The sequence below is a fragment of the Psammomys obesus genome, unplaced genomic scaffold (assembly GCF_907164565.1).
Source record: "Psammomys obesus unplaced genomic scaffold, mPsaObe1.curated_primary_1811, whole genome shotgun sequence".
Taxonomy (NCBI): Eukaryota; Metazoa; Chordata; class Mammalia; order Rodentia; family Muridae; genus Psammomys; species Psammomys obesus.
The window spans coordinates 16144172-16158075 of NW_026596109.1; the positions used below are offsets into that span (position 1 = coordinate 16144172).

Below are 13904 nucleotides of genomic sequence, written 5' to 3' on the forward strand. Positions count from 1 at the left end.
ACAAAAGGCTTGAGAAATTAGAATAGTAACCCATAGAAATACAATATATTTAGTTAAAAATCCAGATTCTACTTATTGATACATATTCAGAATTCCAGTGAACTTTTGCCTTGAATTCTGGGAAGATGATTCTGAAGTGGCAACATTTGTTGGAAGTGATGACTATCTTGGAAATGTCTGATGCTGCTTTGGAATGTGCATCCATTAGAATACAAGTTTTGTTTTGTTTTTGGGCATCATGACATAGGACATGTTACAGCTATAACTTACAATCCAACAGGTAAAGCAATTATGGAGAGATCTAAGGAGAATTTAAAAGAGGTGCATGTAGAACAGAAGAAGGCATAAGGAATATCCCAGGGATAAATTAAATGGTGCTTTGTTAACTTTAACTTTTTTAAAAGTCAAGAAAATATGTAGCATAGCTGTTAAAAAGCACTGAAATTTAGAAAGGACTGATGAATTATATCAATATCTATCTATCTTTATCTATCTACCTATCTACATATGTGTGATAACCTCAGAATGGAAGAAAGGAGGTATATTGCTTTGGGGAGATTTTGTATTTGTTCAAACAGGAAAAGAAAAAGCTATATCTTCCATCCATACTGTTAGAAATCAGATTTGATAGAGGGAAACTCCCAGAAGATCTTGGCTTATAAACAGAAAGAAGGAAATTGAAAACTATGAGGCAGTTAATACATACACTGATCCCTCTACATGGGAATCTCTATGAGACCATCTGAAAAATGAATGTCTATGCATAGCCAATAGATTTAGTTGGCCACAGAGTCCTCATGCCTTTTTAGTACATGCCATCCTTTCATGCGGTATGGATGGAGATTTATATTGCAGTTTGGTCCAAATTGTCTTATAAAGAAAAACAGATGTCTTTAATCTGCTCAGACAAAGAGCAAAGAATCATCTTTAACTGACCTGTGCATAGTGCACTTCCTATGCATATGTAATTCCAGAACTGTGTGTGGGAGCTTATATGTTTACCGAACAATAGGACCAAATACAAATGGACTGGAGATGGCCTTGATGAGACTTACCCACAAGAATTCTGAGGATGCTGAAACATATTTATTCCAGCATCCTGCTTGATCCAATCTCAGACTGCCTCTGTTTCATTGCAGCTTGCTTCCAGGACAGCTTAAAGAAAGCTGCTGATCCCAACTGGTCCAGCCTTTCAGATTGTTCTAAACAGGACTACCTTTACGCCTGCATTTTCACAGTATTTAAAGACTGGACAATAAATGTTACTGCTAGCTTTCTAAACCATTTCCAGAACTTTTTGCTCCCTCACCCCCTAAAGGAATACTATTCTCCAAATTAGCAAGAAGCAATTCTTAGAGAGTGACATGATATTCCCTTAAGGCAGGATGGGTAGGTTTTGGTTCTTCTGTTGGGTGATGGATGCCTGTCGTTAAAAGGGGTTGGTTACAAGTAATTAAATGGTGTTAACCAGGGAGAAAAGGTATAAGAGCCTAAGGGATTTCTCTCTCTCCTTTTCTTTTCTCTATCTTTTCTTTCTTAAGTAAGGGAAAGGGGTTGAGAAAAAAGGAGGGGTTATAGGAACGTCATATAGGAACAATATAAGAATAATAGGATAAAAGGGTAGATTACTGAATCTACTTTTAAATCAAAGAACATTTTATAAGCCAATAATCTAATGAAAGACCAAAGAATTAAAAATTGTTTTTTGGGGGGTATCGGTTTAAAGTTTAGAGCACAAGCCTGAACAAAGGCCAGCCAGGTGGAGACATGTCCAGTCACATGCAGGGAGGAACCAGGCTTACTGCATTCTTTTCTTGCCCACTAGAGATACGATTGCTAAGAAACCAGCCCAGATCGCCCCTCTCCCCTAGGTAGACAGCCAAACAAGGGAAGCCAGACCATTAATGGTTTGGGGGCCTTCCTATAACCAATCAATTCAAAATTCAACATCCTGTTTTGTGTTTTAACCAATAGATGCTTTTCAGGCAGGAATTCCCCTGCTTTGGGTGTGCTGGCAGGACCGGAATCTTTAAATCAACCACCCAACCTGAGCACTAGGCTCTCTACTCTCAACCATTGCGTTGGTGAGGTTGTGAGCCCAAGCTATAGCTTGTAATAAAAAGATCCTCATGCAGTGGACTCGACTCCTGGTGGTCTTTTGGGGTCTTGCAATCTAGGCACAACAGTAACAAAATAAGGTTATTTTTGTTTACATTAGTATAGAATTTATATATTTATAGAAAATAAGGTTACTTTGCATATATTAGCACAGATGTTTGTGTATTGATACAAATTTAAGGTTAACATTGCTTTAGATTATTGTACATTGATACAAATTTAAAGTTATTTTTGATACACCTACTACATATATGTTTCAATGTATATATGTGTTGTGGGATATTCACCAGAGAAGACTGTTCAGACATGGGTTTAAGCCAATAGAAAATCTTCATTAGCTGGCCAGTAACCTACACTAGGTGTTTGGTATCCCAGTGTAGTCCAGCCTTCTTTAGGGTGAGCTTTTAAGTGCAAAAACCATGTCCTGGATTGACATACTTCAGTTAACAAGAAAGGTGGCCGGAAGCAGAAGCACAGAATCCAAAAAGCAAGGTTAGTGCTATCAGAGACTCAGCCAGAATTATGGACTTTGATGGATTAGGCCTTTGTTTCAGTTTTGGCTGGTTGTGCTATTTACATGCTGAGTTTTGCAACCTGAATGGTACTACCACCATGGAGTCAGTTGCACTAAGGTCTCAGAACCTACTAAATCTAGGGTACTGTTACATTATATTGGCACTTGCCTTTAATCCTCGAATTCTGGAGGCAGAGACAGGCAGATCTCTTTGAACTCTATGAACTCAAAGCCAGCTAGGTCCATATGTCAAGGTCTGAGTTGACTAGATCTAACAGTGAGACCCTATCTTCAAACAAACAAGAAACAAACAAACAAACAAACAAAAGGATCAAAATGGAGAGATGAAGAACCTTGCAGCCCACTTATCCCTTCCTCAATGACCTGAAACCTGTCCCTAAGCTCTCCCTCTGTCTCCCTCTCTTCCTCTTCTTCCCTCTCACTGGTGGTAATGCTGGGGCTCAAACTCAGGGCCTTGTACATGCTATACAAGTATACATGCTACCGTTGTGCTAAGCTGGGGGGCAAGCCTTCAACACATGGCCCTTTGGTGTGCGTTCCAGAGCCAAACCACAGCTGCAGAGTTTGAGCTGACTCCAGAGCCTTAACCTCCAATCGGCACCCTGTTATTTCTCTTTAATTTCCTTTGCAGGAGATAATAAGCCCTATACTTGACCCGTGATAACTGAGACTATAATTAAAAACAACTTTGCTAGGATAGTCAATATTTTTAGATGGAAAAATACCTGAGAGAGGGCCTGAGAGGATGCTACTTTTCAGACTGTCTGAGTAAGCACGGCTGTTTACAGAGAGGCCAGGGCCTATCCAGCATCCTGATCCTGGCTATTTGGAACCATTTAAAAATATTATTTTACAAATCTTTAAAATACATTTTTAAAAAGATTTATTTGTGTGTGTGTGTGTGTGCGCGCGCGTGCGCGCGCGAATGTCGTATGCAGGTGCTCGAAGAGGCTGCGGGAGGACGGCGGATCCCTCAGAGCTGCTGTTACAGGTTCTGAGCCACCTGATGTGAGTGCTAGAAACTGGAAGCGCAGCAGGGGCCTCTCAACTGCTGGCGGGGGGGGGGGGGGTGTTTCATCTACCACGTTACCCACTTCCCCCTACCCCGACTCAGAACTCAAAACTTCTCATGGGCACATAGCTTTAAGATGAGTTGTAGGTAAATACCCGTAAGTCCCAGCTCCTGGAATGTGGAGGCGGGAGGATCAGGAGTGTTCCAAATCAGATTCTGCTCTATAGCAAGTTAGAGGCTTGTGTGAATGAATGAATGAATGAATGGATGGATGAATAGTTGACAGATAGATGTTCTTATTTTTAAATCCACATTGCTAAATAAAAGCATTTAAAATTAAAAATCATTAATATTTAAGCAGTTGTTTATATTTCCATTTCTATTACTTTTTTATTGTTAGAATTACTTTCAAATTTGGATTTTTCTGATTACACCTCTGTGGTAAGATTCAATCTATTCCTATATGAGGACTGAACAAATATTTAGTTTTAAATTTAAAGTTTATGCTTATGGAAACATCTTTTTCATTCTTTTGGTCCTTGGGCATATTCTCAGAAAGGTATAGTTTTCCATGTTTTAAAATCAGCATTTGGGCCTATAGCTCAGTTGGTTGAGTGCCTATCTATCTGGAAGAAAGCCCCGGGTTTGAGTCTCACCACGACATTAAGCCAGGCATCACGGTGAATGCCCATAATCTCAGCATTCAGAAGTTCAAGGTCATCCTGGCCTGGCTAAAGGAGGACCTGTCTCAAAAAAAAAAAATCAATATGATTTTAATTTATGCTTTCTCCTTTTTAAATATTTTCCACTATATAGTTTCATTTTATGTGAACTGCTATTTTTAAATACTGGTTTTATTTTTATTAAAGGAAACACTTATACTTTAGATATGCTTAGCATTTTCTGTAATATTGGCTAGTAATTTGCTCAGGTATTATATTTCACTCCACTTTCTTTTATATTATATTCCCTGCCATGCAAACAATATTTACATTTTGACAGTCAGATGTTTTGGTTGTTGTCCATTTTGCTTTCATATTTTTATTCATGGCCAGACATGGTTTTTTTCAGATTTATTTTGTGGCTGAATTTAATAAAATTTCTTTTAATCTTTAATGTTTTTATTTTTATATTATTTCTCTTTATTTGAAATTTGTCTAGATGTTCAAGTGTAAGGAATAAATCAAATATTATCCTCCCAGCAGGCATCAAAATTCAGGTTTTATAAAGACAACATTGGATCGAGGCTGGAGAGATAGCTCACTGGAAAGAATATTAGACACTCATCCAGAGGACCTAGGTTTGATCCTCAGTGCCCACATGCTGGGAGCTCTAGATCCAGGGACTTCAACATTCTTTTCTGGCCTCTGCAATACCAGGTATACATGTGGTTTACAGACACAGGCAAAATACCCAGGAATCCAGTCAGAATAACTAAAGCTATATACTCTGGGCAGACATAGTAGGTGAGCACGCTGGTTTCCAGCTTCTGGGGCCACAAGACCAGCCCAGGCTCTGCTTACTCGGGTCTGGCTTCCTCTTGCCCTGTGGCTTTCCCCACTCCTCTGCGGAACACACTTCTCTTAAGCTCCGACTCTCCACATCTGTCAGTGCTGACCCAAGTCTCCATTGAGTTCCTGCCAGCTGGTGTTGACACAAGTCCTTGATTTGCTTTCGTTTTTATCATGCATCTTCTACTCTCACAAACTTTTCTAACTTTTATAATAAAAATTCAAACAAGAAGATAATATCTAGATTCATCAACTGCTAATATTTATCTCTGCTGTGTCTGCAAGTGGAGGCATCCATCTACTCACATTTCCCCGAGTTATTTGGCAATAAATTCTAGGCAATATTTTAAAAACTTATTTGTTTATTCATTCACTTATTCATTGCTTAACAGTGTTCTGCCTGCATGTGTGCCTACGCACCAGAAGAGGGCAGCAGAGCTCACTATAGATGGGTGAGCCGCCATGTGGGTGCTGGGACTTGAACCCAAGCATCCAGTACTCTTAGGCTCTCAGCCATCTCTCCAGCCAATCTAGACATTTTACTCCTTACTCCTAACCAGCGTTTTCCTAAAAGAAGGTCCTCTGGTATCCACTCTGTGCTTTCTTTTTTTAAAATTGCTCTTATTTATAGTTTTTTTTTTTTCATTAAAATTACACTTATTTAAAAAAAAAATTATGGGCTGGAGAGATTGCTCAGAGATTAAGAGCACTGTCTGCTCCTCAAGAAGACCTGAGTTCAATTCCCAGGACCCACATGGCAGTTTACAATTGTCTGTAGCTCCAGTTCAAGGGGGTCCCAACTCCCACACAGACACATGTGCAGGCACAACACCAACATATAGAATAAAACCTTTAAAACTCACTTACAAAATGTATTGTTTTAGTGTATAATCCTCTGGGTTTAAACAAACATATGCGCCATCTAACTACAAACAACCCACAGAAAGTTCTCATTGTTAAAACAACAGGGCTGGAGAGATGGCTCAGAGGTTAACAACACTGACTATTCTTCTAAAGGTCCTGAGTTCAATTCCCAGCAACCACATCGTGGCTCACAACCATCTACAGTGAGATCTAGTGTGCAGGGTACATGCAGACAGAACATTGTACACATAATAAATATAATAAACACATCTTTAAGAATAACAGCAGCAGCTTGTGCCGATACTTGGTATTGCTATGTTTTTTTCTTTTTAAATTTGATTGATTGATTCTTTATCCTTTCCAGAAAACACAACAATAAAATTTAACAGTAAGCAGCCAGTTGAGTCTGGCTTCTTCTACTTAGCAAAATACAGTTACAATTTATTCACGTTGCATACATGTTTTCTTTGTTTTTATTGCTGAGTAGAATTTTGTCCTCTGAGTATACTAGCTCCTGTGTCTCTGCACCAATTGAAACGTGTCCTCTATTTTATTTTTCTCCATCTTTAAGTGGTCTGTAGGTCTGGTAAAGAGGAGGTAAGGCGTCCACTGAGAGGAAGCAGTTCCTGTCAGCAACCTGCCTGAGAAGTATGTACCAGAGTAACGTGTGTTGTTGAATATTAATATTTACTATTGATATATCTTTTAGTTAAGCAGTGGTTATTCCTAAACAAGCTGTATACCCAAATCACCACACAGAGACTGGAATTTATTTAATTGACCTAGAGCACAATGCTGGGCAATAGTTACTCCATCTAAGCCTGCATAGTTTCCTAACATTCAGATTTCACCCGTTGTACTTACTTTTAGTGATATCTTAAGTCCGGTCCATCTCTCCACGTGGTTCCAAGACCTCTCCAGCAGATTCTTCTCCCCTCCTCCCTCTTGCTTCCTTCCTCTTTCTCCCACTCCGGACCAGGATGTCCCACACTACCCTCTCCATTGCTCAGCATTGTGGCTGGTTGTTTAATTGACAATTTAGAGAACAAATGGTGGCGTGTTTACACACACTTGAGACAGGGGATGCTTAGAATAAACATCACAATGCAGTGTCTGGATTGAGACCAGATAGTGGGGGAGAGAAGTCAGCATTGGAACGAACACGGGTAGATTGTATACATTCCACAAGAACACTATGCCGACACACATGCCAGAGGCCATAGCCAGGATCCCTCGCTTCTCAGCCCTAAAACACTATCCAAAACCAGAGCACTAGTATGAATGGGCAACATAGCAAATGAATTGAAGTTTTTTTCTGAGTAAAGGCAGAATTCCTCAGAATGGGTCTGGGAAATATTCTGGGAGAAATTATTTGTAAGAATACTTAAAAATTAATTTAATTGAAAAACGTAAGAACTACTCCAAATCATACTACCTAAACGTGTGCACAAGGTGAAGAGGTCTTCTCAGCCCCTGCTCTCTCCCTACATTCGTTTTGAAACTGTCTCTAAAAACTATGCATGTGAGCTATTTTTGCTTAAAAATGTATCCTTACTATCCATATATCTCATATATACACACATCTTAGGTTATAACTTCATATACAACCTTGCAGATGAGTATAGGTTATAATGTTTTCATAGATCCACTCTACGGTTTCAATGGCTTCGTAGTCTCCCACTAAGTGGATGTGCCCTAAGTTGATAGATGGACATTTGGGCGCTGTCTAAATTTCTGTTTTTGTGAGTTTCACAGAGACTTAATTCACATACCACAAAAATTCACCCACTTGATATAGTGATCATTATACAACTATTAATACAATTGCCCAACTCTTTTCAGCTTCTTTTATTCAAGAATGTTCCTCCATATTTTTTTCATTATTATTTTTTTTTTCAAGACAGGCTTTCTCCATATAACAGAGTTCTGGCTGTCTTGGACTCTTTGTAGACCAAGCTCTTTGTAGACCTCAAAATCAGAGATCGTCTGCCTCTGCCTCCTGAATGCTCAGATTAAAGGCACACACCACTATGTCTGGCTCATTATTTATATTTTGATGACACACAATCTCACTGCTTTCTTGTTATTTCAATTAACCTTTGGATAGGCTGGCTACCTAGTAAGCCCTCAGGGATCTGCTTGTCTCAACCCCTATGCCAAGGTTACAGGCACACGGTCCCACGCCTGGGTTTTTACAAGGATGATGGGAATTGTAATTCAGATCTTCGTGATTGCAGAGCAAGCACCCTTTGAGCCATACACCCAGCCTCCAAGTGAGTGCCTCTGCCTCACCAGCTCTGGGATTACAAGCCTGTGTCACCATAGTTTCGTTTCTTTCTTTCTTTCTTTCTTTCTTTCTTTCTTTCTTTCTTTCTTTCTCTCTTTCTTTCTTCCTTTCCTTCCTTTAACATAGGTTCTTGGGATGGAAATCAAGTGCACAGCAAGCTACTGAGCTACATACCCAACCTTATGCATTATTTTCTTTAAAGAGTGTTTATGTTGTGTGTGTGTGTGCACGCACATTTGTGTATGTGCACATGTGTGCAGAGTGTGTGTGCGTGTGTGCGTGTGTGTGTGCGTAGGTGCACTTGGGTAGAGGACAGAGGAGGATGTTGTATGCTCTACTTATTCCTTTGAGACAGGTCTCTCCTACTGAATCTGAAGTTAGGCTGGCGACCCAGAAAGCACTAGTGAACCCTGTCTCCGTGCCCCCACACCGATACAACACAATGCTTGGGATTACAGGTACATGTGTGGGCAAGACTAGGCCTGATTTTAGATTTATTTTTATTTTATGTGTATAGATACTTTGCCTGCATGCATATTTGTGCATGTATGCAGGAGCCTGCAAAGGACAGAAGAGGATAGTCAACCTCCTAAATTAGAGTTACAGACAATTGTTAGCTGTCATGTGGGTGCTGAGAAGCAAACCCGGGTCCTCTGAAAGAATACCGAGTGCCCTTAAACCTTGAGCCACCTTACAGCCCCTAAGCCTGAATTTTTGTGTGGATGTTGGGGATTTGAACTCAGGTCCTCCTGCTTGCCAACCACTCTTACTCACTGGGGCATCTCCACAGTCTCTGTGTGCAAAATTTCCTATTGCCTTTCATCAGGAGACTAGTAACTAACTGTTACTATTTTTTTTTTGCATGAACATGTATGTGTATGCATGTTAATGTGTGTTTGTTCATGTATATGTGTCTGTGTGCAAATGTGGTGTGTGTGTGTATGTGTGTGTGTAGGTCCAAAGTTGAAGTCATGTGCCTTCTTGGGACATGCCTCACCTTTTTCATTAAAGCAAGGTCTCTCAATTAGCCCAGACCTCACCTACACCTATTTCCTCCTCCTACGAATTGGAATCTCAGGCCAGGTCACCAGGCCCATCCAACATTTAAGTGAGTTCTGGGTCTCCAAGCTCTAGTCACACACACCCTGTGGTAAGTGTGGTAAGCTCTGAGCCACCTTCCTTAGCCTTTAGACATCTAATTTCGATCAGTTCTTTGAGACAGTGACTTCCACATGTTCACACAATCTGTGAGAGTGATGTTAGTGTTACGGAAGTATCTTTTTATCTACTTATTTTAGTATATTTATAAAGTTGGCCTACTCAATTACAGAACTGGATTGACTGATTCTCTATAGTTTTTTCCTGTGTTGGTTAGCATTATTAGATAAATAGCTGAAGGAGTCTGGTTATGGCATTTTGCCTCTTGGCCTTGGCAGACGTGGGTCTAATCTAAAATTCAGTTTCTCAGAGACTGACCCTGGCAGTTTCTCCAGCAGGGTGCTCGGCTCCTGAGAACTAGATGACAAACTTTGTGTAACCTGGAGTGAATCCTTGGATGTTTTGCCAAGTGAAGCAAAAGGGCTGTTGCCGTGAGAAAGTTGCTTGTGGTCTTTTGCTTTAAAAGAGCTGCTTGAGTGCCTGATAAACCAGTCTTGATCAGAAACCTGTCTTGACTCCATTCTTCATGTCTCTGCCCATATCATTCCCACTCCCTTTCAGGTAGACCCTACTTGGCTTGCCCGAGGGACGGGTCAAATAGCTTTCCTTAATTAACAGGCCCAACCTCACCTTCTCCAAGAACACATGGTACATTCTGATATTATTCTTTCTGCAAGTATCCCCTGTAAAGATGCCAAATGATCTCGAAATGTTTTCCCTTGAAGTTATATAATTTAACTAAATAAAATATGCCTCCATGGGTACTAATCCATCTTTTTTTTTTCCTTCTTCTGGCCTATACTTTACTGCTCAGCCCACAGATTCAGTTATACTATTTCTCTGTTTTCTTAAATTTCTTAACTGTTTCCATGTGTTTGCTCCCTAATTTTCAGAAAACCAAATGATCTGTTTACTGGGTTAGCTTTCTTTGCAACCATCATCTTTGTAATTATCTTAATATACTTTACTTTCTCCCTGCATTTCTTCAGAGAGTTTCCAACATTCTGGTGATTTTCTTTTCAGTTCTTTGTTATTTCAAACTTGCCCATTCAATGTGTAACTGGTTTGTACTTCTGGAGCATTATTTTTTTTATTATTAGAGACAGGGTCTCACCATGTAGCTCATATGATCTTCTTGCCTCAAACTTATGAGTGCCAGCTTAGATTATTTTTAAAAGCTTGGTTTTCATTTTATTCCCAAACTCTTGATATTTTTAGACTCATATTGCAACTAAGTTCTTCTTTGATAGAGAACCTGCCTCCTTGACAGTTTTTCACACTAGAATTATCTTCTAGTTATAATGTACTCTCAGGGATTTGTTGTAGCCTGCTTTCTGAGACAAAACTGCAGCCATCTCTGTATTCAGCTTACATTTTGTTGCTAAGGTGAGATTAAATTCAAAAATTTAAACTTTTCAACTCTGCTTCCTAGAAACGATTGTTCATAGGTGGCACCAACAGACCCTGCCAGAGGATTGAGCTGGCCTTCTATTTCACTATGGTTCAATAGTGGTATAACTCATGCTTTATTATCTGCTCACGTGGCTACACCCTGGTTGCACCCTTCTTATCTACACACCTGACTACACTTTGCATGTACTCTTGAACCCTAAGCCCTGCCTGACTTACCTCACTGGGGACCTGCTCACTTCACTTACAGGTTAGCTGATAACACTTTGTCTACTTAGCCAAAACGTGTTACTGCCCTCCCCATGTCTTTTGCACCTGGTTATTTCCATAAAAGCCCTGCTGTGAGAACTTGTAGATGTCACAGTTCCTTGTAGATGTCCGCCATCCGTATAGTGTGGTCCGGATGGATCGACTTGGAAATGGCGTTCCAATAAACCGTCCATATCTAACTGCGACCGGAGTCTGAGTGGTTCGTGTGGCTAATCTCATACCAGAACAGATTTAGTTTGCTGCTGTGGTGCCTGTTCATTTCATCTCGCTCATGTTTGGTAGAGGCAGTTCTTCCTAGGGCGTTGCTCTTTCTCATACCTGTATCAATTCTTCTTGCCATTATTCCCACCTTATCTGAAAATGAGTTGACTTAAATTTTTAAACTACATTTGAGTGTGTGGCCAATGAGCTAGTTTCTGAGGTACAATTTAGTAGCTGGTATTTGTTTTAAATTTGTAATTTGTTTTACTTTATATGTAGGGGTATTTGCTTCTATGTGTGTCTATCTTAGGTTTCTGTTACTGTGATATGTACCATGATGACCAAAGCAACGTGAAGAGCAAGGAGTTTATTTCCATTACAGCTCTCAGGTCATACTCATCTGTCCTTCCCCTTTCAGTTTGGCAGGGTTCTGGATTTCAGCTGGGTTTCTGGAGCTCTGCTTATGGATGGAGGCTGGGGGTGCCATTTCTCTCAGGGGAAGCTAGAGGCTTTAGGGTGAGGCCCGAGTGCCCTGGGCCAGGGTGTGAAAAAGGTTTTCCACAGAGAGTTAGAGTTTAGCTCTTTTAGCATGAGACCGAAGGTGGCAATGGAAGCTCAGGTGTTCCGAAGCCTATGGCAATACCGAAGTGCTACAGCTCTGCCAAGGCACAGGCCTGGGAAGGCCCAGGCCCTGTGAGACACAGCCATGGTGGAAGGCTGATGGTATCACGAAGCATGCAACCCCATCAGCACACTTATTTGAAATCAGGGATTTATAAATAAAGAGTGAGGCTCTGTGACTCTGATCAAGGGTTTGGGGCTTCTCAGACCAGTAGTTAAGCAACCTTGTTCCCCCAGGCCACATGTCCTGGCCAGACCTGGAACTGTGGCTTTTCCTGCAACTGAAGGTTTTTTTTTTTTTTTTTTTTTTCCTGAGGAGCAGAAAACACAGACCTGTTCTATCTCAGCAAGAAAATGAAGCCTCCTTTCCAGCCTCTGCCTTGGTCCTTGCAGCCGCCACAATGTTGATGCCTAAGAAGAACTGGATGCCGTCTATGAACTCCATTTCAAGGAGGGAGTGATGGTTGCCAAGTAAGACGTCCATATATGCCCAAACACTCCGAGATGGCAGACAAGAATGTGCCCAACCTTCACGTAATGAAGGCCATGCAGTTTCTCAAGTCCAGAGGCTACGAGAAGGAGCAGTTTGCCTGGAAACTACTGGTACCTTATGAACGAGGGCATCCGGTATCTCCGAGATTACCTTCACCTAACCGCCCCCCCCCCCAAGATTGTGTCTCCCACTCTGCGGCGCAGCCTTCCTGAGACTGGCAGGCCCTGACCCAAAGGTTCAGAGGGTGAGAGACCTCCAAGATTCACAAGAGGGGGGCAGACAGAGACACCTACAGAAGTTCTGTGACCCCTGGTGCTGACAAGGAAGACAAGGAAGGCTGGGGCTGGCTCAGCAACGGAATTCCAGTTTAGAGGCGGCTTTGGCCGTGGTCAGCCACCTGAGTGAAGATGGAGATTGTGTTGTATTGAATAAACTTTAAAGAAAAAAAAAAAAAGAAAAGAAAAGAAAATGAAGCCTGTCATTAAGTAGGTCAGGCTTATTCATCCATGCCCTCTCAGGGTCAGAGGGTCAGGGATAGTTAATTTACATGTGCCTCATTTTCTATGCAGCAGCATGGTCCTATCACAAGAAGTAAAATTACTGTACAGGTGAGGAGGAAATCTCCAAGTACAACTGAAGGTCACTGTTTAAGACTAAGCTCTCCTTAGAAGAGTGTGGCTTTTCTAGGAATTCCTAGATGCTTGCTAGAGCAGTTTCTGTATCAGGGAATGGTCTGGCCTATGCCCCCAGGGCTGTGTGATGCTTCTTGTAAGACCTGGAGTCACCCAGGTCAGAGGAGACTTTTAGAACCCCGCTGAGAATGGGGAGTCTATCATCAGAGTCCCCGCGCAAATAAGTGGCTATCCGGAGAAGACTGACTGGAACCTTTTCCGGCAGAGCCCCACATCCATCCGAGAAAAGTCAGGGTAGGAATTTGAGTCAGGAACTGAAACAGAGTCCGTAAAGGAATGCTGCTTATTGGCCTGCTCCTCGTGACTTGCTCAGGCTGCTTCATTCATTCATTCATTCATTCATTCATTCATTCATTCATTCATTCATTCACAGTGTCTCATTTTGAAGCTCTGGCTGTCCTGGAACTCACTATGTGGACCAGGCTGCACTCAGACTCACAGAGATTTGCCTTTCTCGGCCTTTGCTTGGATCAGTGGTATACAGCACCCAGAACCACCCCAGGTGGTTTCAGAATGGCCACTGGCTTCTGTTTTTGAAGGCCAAAATGAGTGGTTGATTGACTGGGCATAAGGTAGGTCATAGGACGCCGCTTACTCCCCTACACATGACAGAGCAACCGCGCGTCCTGTATCTTTCTTAAACTTGGATAAATCAGAATCCTTTGGAATAACAGGTGAAACAAACAAACAAACAAACAAAAAAAAAACAGCGCGAGTCAAGAGCTACAGTAC

The 13904-nt window shown here is 41.3% G+C and overlaps 1 pseudogene; it reads left to right on the top strand.

The window, feature by feature from the left end:
• Positions 1-12388: 12388 nt before the first annotated feature.
• Positions 12389-12885, top strand: LOC129692593 (40S ribosomal protein S10-like; annotated as a pseudogene).
• The last annotated feature ends 1019 nt before the right edge of the window (positions 12886-13904 follow it).